At 45.6% G+C, this 12,729-nt stretch overlaps 1 protein-coding gene across 1 annotated transcript in view; it reads right to left on the reverse strand.

Moving 5' to 3' along the window:
- EPG5 (ectopic P-granules 5 autophagy tethering factor) overlaps positions 1-12,729 on the reverse strand; it is a 568,130-nt gene that overhangs the window by 8,218 nt on the left and 547,183 nt on the right. The window lies entirely within an intron of this gene.

A 12,729-nucleotide genomic window follows, 5' to 3' on the forward strand; every position in this document is an offset into this window, starting at 1 on the left:
TCACATGCAAGCAACATCTGACATTTATAGCAGCATGATATGTGAAAACGGGTTGGGTTGATCTCAGGGGAGTATACAGTAGAGACAAACTATGCCCACCTGGCAGCATAGCAAACATATGAACATGTGTGGCAAGCTTCTATAAGTAACACCATATGTTCTGCAGGCAGCTGGAGTACCCAAATTCCAGGAATGTTAGGTTAATTGAACCTGGGTCTGGATGCAGCAGTGTGTCTTAGTGCTTATATGAGAATTTGCATTGGGTGAACAGCTTGCCAAAATGATGTAATGGCATCTTAAAAGGTTGGGAGTAAAATGGCTGGCAAACCCATGTGGGTGCTATTAAATACGAGGTTGTCTCATCTTGCAAATCACATACTAAGGTATTTGTTGAGGGGAAAAGGAATAAGCAAATGTCCTTAGCCAATCTATAAAACAGATATTCCCTATCAACTTAGGTGTACATACCTGGATGTGAAAAGTAGTCATATTGTACTTGGGGAAGTCACTAATAGGTTTATATGTATTGTTCCCGCTCTTTGAAGATAGTGGACAGTGTTGTGGGTTTGAGTTCCACCTGTGAGTTTTCTGACTGCATCTCCTTAGCAGATCTTTGAAATCACTGTATATGCTTGACAGGAGTTTCGTCAGGTGATGTGTGTATGTGGCTGTGCACCCAATCACAGTTTGCTGTGCCTTCTTTTGTCCCCTATCATTGAAAATAAAACATGATGGTCCTATTGTATGTGCAAACCAGGGACACTTTGCAGCCCACGTTTTGTTTCAAATATTTTTGCGCTAATTGCACGCCTATGAGCTCTAAGAGGTTGATTTGTGGGTGCGGTGGTATTTGCAAGCATTGTGTCCTGTTGTCTGTCTGTCTTATGCATGACTACTGTACTAACCATCCTGAATGGATCCTGGTGGCTTGGGGGGTACACAATGGACTTTGCACTGCGAAATCGTGGATGCTACAACAAGATAGCTTGTGCCATATGCTGGGAGGGTTGTTAGCACTAAATCCTCATGACTCAGTGATGATTAGGTCATTAAGCACATGTGCAGGCTGGTGTTGGGCGCTAATGCAGTGCAAGATCATGGAGAGGAGTTTCATGACTTGATGGCTGTGGCATCTTCTACTGGATTTTACCAGTTATGGATACACATGAATTCTCAGTCAGTGTAAATATGTGGCCAACCCACAAGGAATAAAAAAAAAAACCCTTGGTATGGATTTTAAACAGAAAGGTAGAACTCTGAATTGGTAAAGACTCTATCTAAATGCAGATTCCGTACCAAACGAATATTCCCTAGGCATCAGACTGCAACTGAAAAATCTTGAGCTGCATCTCTGTGCCCCAGGTGATGGCTCCAATGGCTCTGCGTCTATGTCAGGTGCAGTGCCTATACGCCACTCTGGAATGCTGACATCAGTTTCTTTCGTAACATAATCTGCGCCCCCAGAGGCGGAGACAGGACAGAGTGATTGTGACCAGTGTGCTGGAACTAAGAGGACCTTTCAAATGTGGATGTGTAGTTCACAGAGCTGGGAGGAAGGGAGGGCCAGTAAGGAATCTACAGTTAGATAGTGTCTCTCCCAGAAAAGGAGTTACCAAAGTAAGTTTTTCTGGAAGAGACTTCTAACCGCATATTCTTTACCTTAGAATAGATACCATTGGAAAAGCCTCCACGAAGAAAGAACTGCTAACTGAGTTAAACTAGAAAGTCCTGCAGGGCCAAGCAGGCAAAATTTCGCCCTCAACGGACCTGACTTGCCAGACAGTAGTGCTTCATGAAAATGTGGAGCAACGCCCACTGGGCTGCCTGACAGATGTCGAGGACAGGCACTCCACATGCTAAAGCAGTAGTCGCAGCCTTAGCTCTGGTGGAATGAGTCCTCAGGCCTTCTGGAGAATGCTTCTTTGCCAATGAGTAGCAGAATTTTATGCCAAGTGTAATCCATTGAGAAATGGTCCTGTTCTGCACAGCTTTAGCTCCCTTTGCTCACGCGAATGCAAAAGCTGATTGTCCAGTCACTGATCCTTGGTACGATCTATATAAAAACTAAGGGCCTTGTGAGAGCCAAACGATGGAGCCTCTCATCCTCATTAGAGTGGTGAGGTGGAGCAAAAAACGTTGAAAGGGTGAACACTGCATTGAATAGGAAAAGGCCTGTGTTTGTCCTTGAAGTAGGTAGTATACAGCAGTATATGGCAAATGGACTGAAAGAGCCTGGAGCTCACCCACCCTTCAGGTTAATGTTATGACCACAAAGAAGACCATCTTTAGAGTCAAAAACCTGAGAGTACAGATATGCTTGGGCTCAAAAGGGGAACCAATCAGAAAGGTGAGGACCAGATTCAAGTTCCATAGGGGCACAATGAAAGAGGAAGGCGCAAATATGTGCTGCAAACCTTTCAGAATCCGAGTCACTCACAATAGGTGACTTAACAGGAAAAGCTGATCTAGCAATCTTAAGAAAGGTGTGATACCTGTGAAATAAACTTTAACTGTGCCCTGCACCAGGCCCTGCCAGGCCAAGGACAACACAAACAGCAGTACCTAAGACAGATGGGCATGAAGTGTGTCAATGTACTTGTCTGACCACCAAGCCACAAACATATTTCCTAACGGCAGGCATACACAGACTTTCATGACGTAAGTTTGGGTGCCAGAATTACATTATCACCCGCAAAAGGAAGATCAAAAATGCTCAGCTGTCAGCACTCAATCTCATGCAGATGGAGTGTGTGCAATTTGGCATGCAGGACCCGACCCTGCTGTTATGATAGGAGATCCTGCCGAAGTGGCAGCATGATTGAGGGATGGAAGTTCAGGCCCAGGAGTTCTCAATACTAATGTCTCTGTGCCCAGTCCGGTGCCACTAGGATGACTTTGGCCCAGTCAGTCCTGATCTTTTTGAAGATGTGGTAGGACTGGTAACGGCGTAAAGGCATACACGAGTCCACTCCTTGTTGAATGCATGTCCTCTCGAGAGCTGCTTTGGAAACTCCAATGTGCGGAAGTGCTGACAATGCACATTCTCAGTGGTGGCATATACACTGAGACAAGGCTCTCACCATTCTTGTAAGAGACCTTGCACCACCTCTGGTTGTAGATGCCACTTGTGGTTTGCAAGGTATCGGTGCCTGAGCTCCTGTGTCCTGGCATTAAGGGATCCTCCAGGTTGTGTACAGCCAAGAAGATCCTGACATACTGCTATGTTCAGAGGTGCATAGCCTCCTGGCATAGAGTTCACAATCCACCCTGTCTGGCTTGTTGAAGGAGGTGTTGTCCGTCAACACTGGGACAAGCCTCCCTCTGATGGATGGCAGGAAGGCTTCCAACGTTACGCAGAAGGCCTGCAAATCCAACAAGTCGATGTGGAAGAAGGTTTCTGCCAGAGACCAGTCTTCTGATCTTCACCTCTCCCAGGTGGCCACTCCACCCCAGGAGTGATGCATCAGTTACCATTTTCAACTCTGGGAGGGGAAGGGAGATGGGCCTGCCACTGATCAGATCACGTTCAATAGCCACCACTGCAGATCTCTTGCAGTCTCTTCTGAAACCTCAACCCAGTTGGAGTTATTCCCATGATGTTGCATCCACTATGATTTAAAATCCAACTGCAGAACCCACAGATGCCAAGTGATATGTTTCACCAGAAGGATGCTGGAGCCATCAGACTCAGTCTCACTGAAATCCAGGCTTGAGGCTGAAACATCGGGATTATAGCCTCAATGTCCTGAACTCTCCATGTCAGGGAAGGTGCGAAACTGCACTGTGTCCAGAATGGCTCTGTTGAGAGTGCTTGGGAGGGAGTTACGTGTGACTTTGGCACGTTGATAGTGAATCCCAAAGAATGAAAAAGGTTTGCCATAGTCTGGAGGTTGGTGTTGCCTGCCTGGGGTGGACCCGCCTACAACAAATAATCATCAAGGTAGGTGAAGACTAAAATCCCCAACATCCAAAGGTGAGAAGCAACCATCTCCATCGCTTTTGTGAACATGGAAGGGGCAAGACCAAAAGGGAGCACAGCAAACTGGAAGTTCTCGGAGCATGCCATGAACTGTAGCTAACGACTGTAGGCTAGCGAAACGGGAATATGAAAATAAGTATCAAGCGTCCTGCAGCTCCAATGCTACCATCCAGTCACCAGGATCTGGTGCAGACAGGACTTGGGCAAGGGTGACCCTCTTGAGCCTGTCCTTTCTCAAAAAGGCATTGAGAAGGTGAAGATCTACAACAGAATGGAGGCCTCTGCCCTTTTTCACTGCCAGAAAGTAATGGAAGCCACAACCTTCTTTGGATGTAGGAACCCTCTTGATGGCTCCTTTGCCCAAAAGAGCCTGTACCTGCTGGTGTAACCAGGGCAGATGATCCTTCAGAAGCTGATGTACCGGCAGTGACATTGGTGGTGGGGTCTTGAGGAACAGACACTGCACAATTTGTAACCCCAACTTGTCTAAGTTGAACATTTGACAAGCAGCTAGAAAGTGCCATAACCTGCCTTCTACCAGATGGCTCAAAGCAGAAGAGGTCACGCTAAAGAGGTTTGGCAGAGGCAGCAGCCTGAAGGGTGGAGGACTGGGGAGAAAGGTGCCTTTGTTGTCCACTGTGCCAGTGGTAGCCTATACCTCAACCATGAAAAGGCTGGGATCCTGCTGGCTTTACAGATATGAAAGGTACTGGCAAGGCTGAAAGCCCCTCCTGTAGCCACCGGAGGGACAAAAGGAGCAACGCTATTGGTGAGGGCAGCGGCCAATCCCAAGGAGCGAGCCACGACCCTCCTGTTTTTTAAGTAATCCAGTGCGGCGTCCGCCTTCTCACCAAACAGGTGCGAGCAATTGAAAAATATTTCCATATGGCTTGATTGGACATTCCACAAAAACATGTCCACCGCATTCAGGTGTGTTGTCTATAAGACACTGTAGAGCCCACTGCCCTACCAATGGAGTCAATCCACACCTTATAGTAAATTTTGCTGTGTCCGGCCCATTGGATATCGAATCACCTGGGCTTCATCAGGAACCAAGACTAGCCTTTGTGCCACTGAATCCAACAGGCCGTGGGAATAGTGGCCCAGAAGGCATGTGGTATTAACCTTCTGCAGTACCAAGCTGGAGGAAAGGATCTTCTTCCTGAACGTGTCCAGCCTCTCTGCACGGGGAGGGAGACATGCAGTAGGGAAAGTCCCTGGGTTGACCCTTGCTGTGAAAGCCTGCACCACTGAAGTATCAGAAGTGGGATGATGGGTCAGTAATATGGGGTCCGCCAGACCAGGGTGATGGCGGTGGGCTACTTGGCAATTTTCAGAACCCCTCAACAGGGCATGGTGCAGGCCCCCAGGAGCACGGCCGTGAGGGCCTCATTAAACATGAGCATAGGCTCTGAGCTGGTCTGTCCTGGCCGAAGGACCTTGGTTTATACATTTGTTTTCACTACCACCAATTGAATCTGGAGTTCAAGGGTGTTAACCACCGTCGGACCACCATCGCAGATGCAGTCTTCTCAGTGGCCAGATAACGTGGAATGACCAAACTGGAGTCAGAAGTGATGTCTAGCCCACTGGCATCACCCAGCTCCTTGTACCAGTTCATTAGCGGTGCCAAAGACCCTGTACTCTGCCTCTTCTCTGAATACAGCCTCAAGAACAGAGGCACTATATTGGAGCCTAAAGTCTGGTGTGGCCCTGATGATACCAATCATGACATCAGATGGGTCTGTTGTGGTGCTGGCGCAGTAGCGGAAAAAACAATCGGCTCATCATGTGGTGTCAGTGATGTTGGATGCAGTGCCAAGGGATTAAACTCTGGCAAAGACCTTGCAGCCACATTGGAGCTTGGGACCAGAGTCCAGTAGGTCGATCAAAGTTGGGCAGGACCTGCCGATGCTAACCCAGTGGGAGTGCCCCTAACTCCTGCGCCCGACGGACCTCCAAAAGAAGTAGGTTGCTTGAAGAGGCAGAAAATCACTTGATAAAACTCCTGAAGTTGGGCAGGAGTCGCTCCAGCACCCAGAAAGTCTGGGAAGTGAGAGACAGATCTTCTGCCTGCTCTGCAGGTGTGCCGGAGTGGGGCCTAGAGGTGTGGGGGTGCTCTTGTAATCCTTTTGGGGATTTAGAAGAGGGCAAAGAAGTTGTGTGGTGCTTCAACTTTGTTATTTTTCTTTTTGAACTTACATGACGATGATTTGGCCTTCGATGAAGACCCGTCAGCGGAACGCCTCTGGGAATGGGCCCAAGATTTTCCATGTGGCCAAGATCATCCGCGGAAGCAGTAATAAAGGCAAGACTTTTGGCACCATGCTGCAATGAGCTTCATAACCCTCCCATGAATCACCTTTGGGTGCATCAAGAGGCAGACTGAGCAGGCCTTAGAGTTGGGGCTGACACCAGGTATCACAGACAAAGTGGGGATCAGTCACAGGCATTCGTTTGTGGTATTCTCCCTAAGGTTTGAAACCTGTAGGTTTCTGAGGGGACATATCCCTACCATGGTGAAAACGGTGAAGAAATTGCCTAACGAAAGTCAAGGAAAAGTTGGTCAAAAAATTACTGAGGTAGCTCTCTGAATCCACGACTGTAGGCACAGAAAGAAAGGAACTGATGTCTGGGTGCTGGGGGGGGGGGATTTATATGGACACCATGCAAATCACATCTTATGAGGATGACGTCAAAGAGGAACCCCTTGTGCCATCTCCACCATGCAGAGGTACTGCTCGAGATTATCCCAATCCAGTCTGGCTCCTCTGGAACATTCTAAGGTAAGGAATCTAAGGTTTAGAAGTCTGTTCCAGAAATTTGTCACAGTGTAGAAATCTGAGTTCTGGAGGTACGTCTGGAAGCACGGGGATGTGAAAATACACATCCTTGAGTTGATAAATCTACCTCCCAGAGAGGCGTAATGACTTCCTGTAATGTGGTCATTTTAAAATTGATGTTTTTGACACAAAATGAGCAGACATGTGTCTAGGTTTGGGCTTTGGGTTTTGTTTTTCTTCCGTATCAGGAAGTACAGCAAGTACACTCCTGTTCCTCTTGCCACTGTGGCTAGAGGCAAGACTACTTTCTCTAAGAGGAGAGGGAGGTGGCCTTTGTTGATCTGGTAATTCCTTATAGGGGATGAAGTGGGAGAAATGTGAAATGTATACAATACCCATTTGAAACAGCAGCAAGAAGCTTCTGGTCAATAGTTATTTCCTGCCACCGATGAGGAAATAACTATAGTCTCCCATAACAGGTGGAATGTGATCAGAAGGAGGAAATCCTGATATTCACAATCAGGCATGACATCTGAGGAGGATGACAGTTTTAATTTGGCTGCAATTGTGTCAACACTATCTAGTGCACATGTAATACCTGCACTGGAATCCTTTCTGCCTACACAATTTATTGAGCCTATTTTTTTGGTGGGTCTGGTAGACCTTAAAATAATTCTTCCATTTTCTCACAATGGTGGAGCCCATAATGGCTTAGGAGGACTTGAGAGTGGGTAATACATCACATTGTTGCAGCCACGGCTGCTACTCATTTCCCCGCTGACTCAATCTGCTTGCTTTTTTTTAATCACACAAAGTTCCCTCTATTTATGAACTTTATGCATTATCAGCAAGTAAGATGTGACATAACAGAGAATATATAGACGGATCCATAGAGCAGCCTTCTGTTGCTTTTCAACTCATGGATTGATAACATTTGTCCAAACTGGGTCTTTGAAGTTCTCCAAAGTAGATTTTAGAACTGTTTTGAGCACTGGACAGACTCTCCATAAGGCAGTCTTTCTCTTCCTGCTTCTCATCCTCCTTCATAGACTGTTTTATATGAGATCTTGAAAAAACAATTTACAGGTGTATGTTTCAACATCCTTGTCACTGGAGTCAGCTTGGTAATTACACCAAGCATCATCATGTTCAGTGACCGATGCAAAGGTTGTATCACGCACCCACCTTTCTGGGCCAGTCTCATGTGTTGGAGTTGGTAGTGGGGTAAAGTCCTCGGATTTGGATTTAGATTTTTGTGAACTAGAATTTCCTAATTGCCTCGCAAATTTTCTCTTTAAAGTTAACTTACACTTTTTTTTGCTAGTGGCTGTGTTTAGTTTCTTAGTGGATGCCTGGCAACACTACGACCTGTGTTTGCATCAATATAGATATTCCATAGTTGCATCTCAGGCTGCATCCCTTCCTCACAATCAGGGCTATTCTCAAAGGTAACTTGTGAGTGATGTACACATGCTTCACTTATGAATAACCTTATAAATTTAGCTATTCACAGAGTGTAGACTTACAAGTGTCCACTCCATGAAAAAGGGGGTGGAGCCAATATTACAAGTGTAAGTTACTACTGATAAAACCAAACGGTAGTAAGTCTAGCACAGGGCCAACCACTGATACTGCAACACACTCCCATAGAAAATAATGGGGCAGGGATCCCAAAGGAAGAAATGTTAAATTAAATTAAAAACATTAAATACTTTAAAATATAAATACATATTATTTGCTGTTAAAAAATGTATTATTTAATTATAAATATTTAACTTTTTTCGAATTTAGAAATAGTGTAATATTCGTTTTTTTCATTATAATTAATCTCACTTTATTTCTATGCATTATGTTGAATGAGTATTCATAAATAATAAAACAAATACAATTATTGTACTCTATGTGGGTATTTATTTTGTAAGTTAAACCTCTGAAGCATATGTGTTTGAAATATTAAAAAAATTAAATAAATATTTAAATCAAACGCAAATTAGTAGTGCTGTAGAACAAATTAATTGTAAAGTCAAAGATAGGCCCATATTTTACACACAAAATCATTTAACACTATTCCTCCTGAGAAACCATAGGAGCTTTAGGGTAGCTGCTTGTTTTGATCACACCTGAATAAGAGTATTAGAGTATGGTATCAACTTCCCCAGCAGTAGACAATTACTAGCAGTTTCGAAAATGAATACGATGATTTCCAGAAGTCGCAGAAAAAAGTGTCTGCTAATTATCTAAGCTCTTAAGTGTTTCAATAGTGTGATTAAAAACTTCAAGCATGCGTGCTTGAGTATAAGAATTAAAAGCCACAAAATTCTGTCCAAGACCACTGTGGTAGGCATTGTTAAATATCAGTTGTAACAGATGCTGTCACTATATAGTTTGACAACTGTTTGTTGGCCTATATTATAGCCAAGCACTCATTTACTTCAGCTACATATTCATATTTATTTACTGGCAAGTCAGCAGTGTAGTGTCTTTTATGACACCACTTTTTTTGTTTTTTTGTTTACACTCAACAAGGTCTACAATGACATTCAGAAATGTACATCTCTTCCTCTCCTGAGACCAACCACAAAGAAATGTGAGGAAGTGAATGTAGTTTACAAACAGCAGATGAAAAAAGATGATAGAGTTAAAGATAAAAACAATGTGCAAAAGAAATCAAGTTGTCTAGTGGGGGGACTGAGTTCTAAGCAACTCTTCTATGGATGTAGGAATTATAAGCAAGTGGCAACAAGGAATGGAAGTAGAACAAGGTTCCAATGAGGATCATTTATATACACTCAATATATACAGAGGGATTAACCTATTATGACAAAAACTATGCAATTTATTTTTATTTAATTATTCATAGCACTGCATGAATAAGGTGACAATTCCAAAGCGTGAGAAGGTGCTACAAGTGATGGCACAGTGAACGTGACAAAGTGAAAAGATGTGTGAAAAACATCAAGTACAAAAAGAAAAATATCTTAACCAACTGGACATAAATTATAGGGTAAACACCCTATCAAGAAATAAGGGAGTGAAACAGTTTCAGAAGGTCCAGGCACCTAATACATGTGTGGTTAAGATGCGCTAGTCGATGTTTCAACCCCAAAGGATTATGTAACAGGGCTTTTCTCAGGACAGAAAATGTAGCAACCTGACGCAACAAAGAATATTAGCAAATAATGCCACAAGAAAACAGACAATGAGTGACTTACACGTAGATTGCCAACGTGGTTCCAGGATCATACACAATGTGTATGTTCCAGAAAACATCATGATGTTCTCAAGAAAAAAAGAATTATGGTGTGTGCTGGGATATAGGCTCCACTAGAGCAGGGAGCGACTCGACAAATATACCCTAACACATCAATAAGGAGGGCAATTCAAACTATAGAAAAGTTGCTTTAACAGTTGTACACATCTGAAACATATTGTACACAGGAACAACTGTGACCTTCCCCCTGCACATCTTCATTTCATCTTCCCTCCTACACAGGTGCTGCCGGATTATGGACCTCTTATCAAAATAAAATGTATGGCAATTCCAGTTTCTGGAAATAAATGTGTGTTAGAAATGGGGTCTCTAGTTGGCAGAGGTATACAACTTTGTCCAAAAAGGGATCACAATCCTAGTCAGGGTGAGTCACATACAATCCAAATTATCCTGTGCCCACCCTCTGGTAGGTTGGCACTGAGCAGTCAGGCTTAACTTAGAAGGTAATGTGTAAAGTATGTGTGCAATAAATCATACAGTAACACAGTGAAAACACCACAAAAATACACCAGACACGTTTAGAAAGATATAAGATATGTATCTGGTTAAAATAAGGTAAAAACGAAAAAGATTCAATAAGCACAAGTTGAGATATCACTTTTGCAAGATTAAAAAGAGTCTTAGTTGTTAGAAATCAACAGTTGTCTCTTGGTTTCACAAAGTATCTGGTTTGCGTCAAAAATAACCGCAAAGAAGGATATGCGTGGAAAAATAGGGTGTGCGTTGTAATTTCCGGCATGACACAGACATTGTGTTGTTTCTTTCCACGCTGCAAGGGGCTTTGTGTCAATTTCTGGTGCACAGTCTTGGTTCCTCACTGCGATGCAGGGATCTTTTTGATGCCCAGGGATGATGCGTGGAAATCCTGGACATGTGGGACAAAGTCACAGACGTTGCGTTGAAATGGTATGGCGATGAGGCGAATTGTCTGTTGCACGCAGGCGCTGTGTTGATCCTTCACTCGGGAAGTCGGGCTGCGTCGTTCCGGTTCAGCTGTGCGTCGATCCAGTAGGGCTGTATGTCGAATTTCCAGTGGCAAGGCATGCGTTGCATTGAATCTTCACTCGAGAAGTTGGCCTGCGTCGTTCCGGTTCTGCTGTAGGTCGATTTTCTCGTCACAAGGCAGGCTGTGCGTCGTTTCCGGCAAGCTGTGCATCGATTTTCGGCACACAAGGAGTTCCTTGAAGAGATTAAGGGGGTGATTCTGATTCTGGCGGGCGGCGGAGGCCGCCCGCCAGAATTCCGCCCCCATTATACCGCTCCGCGGTCAGAAGACCGCAGAGGGTATTATGAGTTTTTCCCTGGGCTGGCGGGCGGTCTCCAAAAGACCGCCCGCCAGCCCAGGGAAAAACTCCCTTCCCACGAGGATGCCGGCTCGTAATCGAGCCGGCGGAGTGGGAAGGTGCGACGGGTGCAGTGGCACCTGTCGCGTATTTCAGTGTCTGCAAGGCAGACACTGAAATACTTTGCGGGGCCCTCTTACGGGGGCCCCTGCCGTGCCCATGCCATTGGCATGGGCACGGCAGGGGCCCCCAGGGGCCCCGCGACCCCCCCTACCGCCATCCTGTTCATGGCGGCTTTCCCGCCATGAACAGGATGGCGGTAGGGGGGGTCAGAATCCTCATGGCGGCGGAGCGCGCTCCGCCGCCATGAAGGATTCCCCCGAGCAGCGGTAAGTCGGCGGGAGCCCGCCAACTTGCCGCTTCTGACCGCGGCTGACCGCCGCGGTCAGAATGCTCGTGGGAGCACCGCCAGCCTGTTGGCGGTGCTCCCGTGGTCGGTGGCCCTGGCGGCCACCGGCCGCCAGGGTCAGAATGACCCCCTAAGTATTTGTGGCCCTGAGACTTCAGAAAACAGGAGGCAAGCGCAATCCAAGCCCTTGCAGAGCACTACTCAGCAGAGTCAGAGGGCAGCAGGGCAGCAGTCCTTCTCAGCAAAGCAGTCCAGATGAGTCCTTTGGGCACCCAGGCAGTTCCTCTTGACAGGTTGCAGATTCAGGTCCAGGAGTGTCTGATTTGGTGGGGTCAGAGACCCAGTTTATATACCCCAAAAATGCCTTTGAAGTGGGGGAGACTTCAAAAGAGTGGTTCTGAAATGCACAAGGTCCCCTTTCAGTACAGGTCTGTCTGTCAGGGTCCCAGTAGGGGGTTTGGCAGTTCATTGCGTGAGGGCAGGCCACTAGTCTCTGAAATGTAAGTGTCAGGCCCTCCACCCTCCCAGCCCAGGAAGACACATTCATTATGCAGAAGAGTGCAGGTGTGACTGAGCATCCTGCGTTTGTTGTTGTCTGGGTAAAATGCACAAGGGAGCTGTCAACCACCCAGCCCAGATGTGGACTGGAGACAGGCTGTAAGGCACATATGGATTTTAAGTGCAGAGAAATGTTCACTTTCTAAAAGGGGCATTTCTCAAATATTAATATAAAATCCAACCTCATCAATAAGCAGGATTTGCTATTACCATTCTGGCCATACTAAATGTGACTTGGTTACCCTTTTCTGATCAGAATCTACCACTCAAACAGTATATGAGGGCAGCCCTAATCCTGTTCTATTAAGGGAGAAGGCCTCCCAGTAGTGGGAAACCAATTTAGGAGATTTCCACTACCAGGACATATAACCAAAACATGTATATGTCCTTCCTCTTAACTACAAAGCACCCTGCCCTATGGGTTACCTAGGGCCTACCTTATGGGT

Source organism: Pleurodeles waltl, chromosome 1_1, assembly GCF_031143425.1.
Source record: "Pleurodeles waltl isolate 20211129_DDA chromosome 1_1, aPleWal1.hap1.20221129, whole genome shotgun sequence".
Taxonomy (NCBI): domain Eukaryota; kingdom Metazoa; phylum Chordata; class Amphibia; order Caudata; family Salamandridae; genus Pleurodeles; species Pleurodeles waltl.